Here is a 4,977-nt window from a genome sequence, read left to right as displayed (position 1 = left end):
TCCATAGCAGAGACGGACTGTATATATATATATACAGCCCGAATGTGAAGCCGACGTCCGCACCGGGCTTAAAGTGCGGACGTCCGTCCGTTCTCCACCGTCCGGAGCCGGCGACGGCGGGTGGAGAACGGACGGATGTCCGCATTTTAAGCCGAGTCCGGACATCCGCTTCTCATCCTCTATATATATATATAAACTTGTTAACTGCGGACGTCCGCATTTATTCTTACGGTGCGGATTTGCACTTTACACATTTTTTAATCAAATTTTCACATCTCCACCGTCTAGTATTTAGATACTAATGTATAGATCATCTCTACAAAATTTCAGCCAATTTGGTTATCATTAAGGCACTCAAAACTGCGTTTTTCTGTTATAAACATGAACGCTTCCAGTTCGACAGAATTATGTTCATCTATTGGTTTAATCGAGTTTGAGTGCCTTAATGATAACCAAATTGGCTGAAATTTTGCAAAGATGATCTATACATTAGTATCTAAAGACTAGACGGTGGAGATGTGAAACTTTGATTGAAAAGTGAGTGTAAAGTGGAAATCCGCACCAAAGAAAATCTGTATATGTATATATATATATAGAACTTTTCTCAGGTGCGGACGTCCGCACTGTTTTACGGTGCGAATTTTCGTCCGTTCGCCACCGTACGGCGCCGGCGAGGGCGCGCCTTCACCCCAGCCGACTCCAGCAGCTTTCCCTACCACTTTCCATTCCCGGTGAGTCCGCCGAATTCCAGTTTTCCGGCCAGATTGACTTTGTTTGAAGTTTTGGGTGATCTGGCCGGAAAACTGGAATTCGGCGGACTCGCTGGGGATGGAAAGTGGTCGGGGAAGCTGCTGGAGTCCACTGGGGTGGAGGCGCGCCCTCACCGGTGCCGTACGGTGGCGTTAGGAGGGACGTCCGCACTTTAAGAGCCATGCTGACGTCCGCACCTGATAATCCCTGTATATATATAAATATATATATATATATATATATCAAACGCATGTTTATGTCTTTTCAATTTGGATATATAATGAAGTGTTGACTTTTGTAGTTGTTCAACTTCTTAACACATTGCAATTAGCTAATGGTAAGTAGCTATCAAGAAGACTCGAACCTAGATTTAAAAATTTATTCAGTCAGCTTTGCCACACCTAAACTTCCAATGTAAGATGAACCATTTGATTTGCAACCTTCCCCAAACCACTGCTTTTGACCAAAAGCTCTTTTCCAACTGTCCAACCATTTAGTGTATATCTACTTGTAACATACCATGCATTTGCACCTAGTATGTTACCCATATATTTAAACTCCTGCCTCACCCTCAACCTATAGCCACATCTCAAATTGGATAACAGCATGAATGGTGGCAAAAAACATAACGATTTAAAATGCTAACAACCATGATTCATACACAACAATCATATAACCATTGATCTACCATGAGCAGAGCTGGTCATCACCTTGTTGAGAATAGCCATATATGATTTGTAGGAAGGCGCCATTTCCGACAAAAAGCAATAATCTCAGGGGTTGAGTAAAACTTTGGCTTCCCATTGCCCAGCTCTGTGACTGCTGTCACCACAACTGTTCAACACAAAACCCATATAAGAATGAAAGTTTTTTTTTTCCCTCTCTTTTTAAACAGGGAACATAAGGAACGAGAATTACTTCTGACAGTACTCATGAACAAATGTGCACAATATATGCTTTTTTGTATACCAAAAAAAGAAAAAGGTACAACTGTGCTACAACAGGAAAAGCATGAACTCGCAAGGAACTAAAAGAGGACTGCGTATATTTTTATTCAACCAACAAGGACCAGCAACAAAGTTTAAATCACAAAAAGAAAAAGGAGAGAAACACTCAGTACCAAAATCTTCATTTGGACGCTGTCCATGGTCTCCCAGAACAGCAGTTACAAGCTCCATTGATATGCACATATGGTTCCTCTGCAGGAGTGCAACAACATGACGGATTTAGGAAGGCAAAGGGACATGAAGCAGGAAGTATATATTAAAAATAATTGGTTGCCAAGTTATTTCTTATTATATATATGATATGACTGAATACTGCTTTCTGGCAGAGAAAGGAAAACTTTAACAGAAATTAGTGTAATGTCATTTTTCTTTAGTATCAGGTTATGTGAATCACACCTCTAGGAAATCATTGAACTCTGCTTGCTTTTTTGCGGCTTCAGATCCCCATGCCTCACGAAACATCCGTCCAAGAACAAATACGCCAACAGCTGTATATCTGTAAAAGTACAATATTCAGCTAGAATTACATAGACATAACGGTGACATAAAGCATAATTTCTCTTTCAGCAAAGTTTATCTTGATCAGGTTTTCCTCCAATGGTTTCTCAACTTGTTTGTTGCCAGATAAATAAATCAAGCAAGCCTCCCAATTTTTCACAAGACAGATAAGCATGCGATGAATGATTAAGAGATTCTGTTCCATACTTATAGTAGTTTATCACTTTAATACCCCTTTCTTCAGTAAATGTAATTAGAAACAGCAGTACGGAACATGGGCAAACCCAAGTGTACACACATTTTCATGGCCTACATTCATCTTTTAAGTACTTTTTTTTTAGAATGTTTCATCTTTTATTCATTAACCAATTTGAACAGAATAAAAATATAAAGAAAGAAAAAAATGAAGTATTAGAAATGTGGGGAAGAAACAGTTGTCACCTACATATTACCAAAGCTGTTTTTGGCATAAGCACCACCCTCATTACCAGCATACATAAAAAGTGACCCGGAGTGTTTAAGTGAAACCTGCAAGAATGGTCATAATCAATAAACCTCCATGAAGATCATTTTGGTCACTAAAGATCAAAACTAGGTTACGAAAGACTCTAAATCTTTTAATAGTACAACACTTGAGGGACCAAATGTAGGATATGCAACACTAGAGTAATTAGTTAAAAGTCAACAGTGGTACATGGACGCACAAAGTAATTTACATTTTACAAAATAATAAAGAGCTCATGAAATTCCCTTACCTCCAAGGTAGCCAAGCCTTTAGATACCATCTCAATCATCCTTGTCCTAATCTGAACAGAAGAAGAAAAAAAGACCCGACTACTATTAGCAAGACAATCAATCAAAGAAGAAAACCATCAAAGTAATAAAGTCACAAAGTACAATAAGAAAAAGAAGCACATTCTCATGTGTATTTCTTAACTAGATGACATGATCCAAAATGCAAGCACATAGTTATAGTACAATGATTTTTTCAGCACAATACTAGGTAAGGACATTCCCATTTAAGAAATGCAAAGGAAACCAAGGAGTTTGACAGGTGAAATGAATGAAGAGGAAAAAGAGAACAAAGAAAAAAGAGCTGCACCTCCTGATCTGACTTCTCATTTTCGAATTTAGGATAGAACGTAGCTCGTATTTGCACCTGAGCATACGTTGAGTTGTCCACGGTAAAATTTTCCAAGAGATTACCCTTGAACACCTTACTTGCACCAGAACTGCTTTTCTGAGGAGCTTCTAGTCCAACTCCATTTCGCTGTAATCCAGCTGTACTTTTATCAGCAGGTGCTTCAGCTTCTACAGTCGTAGCTCGACCGACAGTTCCATATGATTTAGGCTTCCAGATTCCTTTTTGACCTTGTACTGGAACCGGATTCACTTGTACCCTCCCAAACTGTATAGGTTGAACCAATGCTTGAGTTTGCCCACTGCTTCCACTAGCACTCCATTCACCGAGTCTGTTATTGCCAGAGCTGTCGGTCTTTGGTTTCTCCTTCCACTTTTGTCCACCCTTGCGCTGCAAAGCAAACCACATATCACAATGATCCTATTAAAGCCTCGAAAAATTCAAACCTCAATCACAATAAACACATTCATAATCTTCACCACAGTGCAGTGAGACTTTCGGATACAATTTCTAAATCCGAACCAACTCTAGCAACACTAACATCACCTACAATTCGAAATCGGCATCATAGATATAAATTTTGGACAATGACGGTGAAAAATCATATACCAAGGTAAATTCAACTAGTTCATCCACAACAAAACCTAAGCATTATGGATTTGCATAACAATAGAATCCAGAAATAACGAAAATTGATCTCCGACTATAAAATTCACTCGACGATCAAAAAGGCAAAACCGCTCCAATCAAAACGCAATCGCAGCGAGAAACGAGCTCCAAAAACACAGAAAACAATGGCGGGATTCCATAAATGAAAATAAAAAACACATGAAAAACGAGAAAATGAGTACCTGGCTGTACGGCATGGTCGAAATGGAGGAGGAGAATGAGCGAGGTAGAGTTGCGCAGAGAGCAGATGATGAAGACGATGATGACCTAAGGAAGAAGAAGGTTCCGGAAACGAAGGCTGAGGAAGGGAGAGTGATAGAGAGAGCGCAGAGAATCCTGTGCGGTGGCAACATTCAATAGCTAATGTAGGCCTACTCGCCTCGCTTGTATATATACGTGTCTCTGTGCGTGACCGCCAAGTAGTCGAAGCCCACGAACGGCGACCGGGTTCGGTGAGAGAGGAAGTGAGGTGCTCTGGGTTCTAGTTTTTCGCGATACACAGTAACTAAATCATCCGAGTTTCGTGACCAAAGCCAAGTAATTTTTACTAATTTACTGGTTTACGAATTTACAGTGTTTAAGAGCAATAGAGACCAAAAAATATTACAATCCGAAAGTTACTGCTAAAAGTTTTTTAGAGAGTTAGAGGTAATTTATCGACTCTAATTAACCTAATGAAGAACTTGAAACACAAAACGCCAGAACATCCTATTGTCTTATAAAAAGGATAGAAAATTTCATCCAAGTTACATTCTCAACATTTTCTCTTTTATAAGTCCATCCTAATCTTTTTACTCATACAGGTCCACTTTATGATCTAAATTGGTCATCTTACTTTTATTCTATACCTAAATTACCCTTTTATCTCTATGCAAAGAATTCGGATACCGTTCAAAATCATCTCTCTCTCTC

At 39.3% G+C, this 4,977-nt stretch overlaps 1 protein-coding gene across 1 annotated transcript in view; it reads left to right on the top strand.

Moving 5' to 3' along the window:
* The window catches only part of LOC101308109 (ABC transporter A family member 1-like), a 31,554-nt gene that overhangs the window by 5,334 nt on the left and 21,243 nt on the right, over positions 1–4,977 (top strand).

The sequence above is a fragment of the Fragaria vesca genome, linkage group LG6 (genome assembly GCF_000184155.1).
Source record: "Fragaria vesca subsp. vesca linkage group LG6, FraVesHawaii_1.0, whole genome shotgun sequence".
Classification (NCBI taxonomy): Eukaryota; Viridiplantae; Streptophyta; class Magnoliopsida; order Rosales; family Rosaceae; genus Fragaria; species Fragaria vesca.
This window is presented reverse-complemented; position numbering and strand designations above follow the sequence as displayed.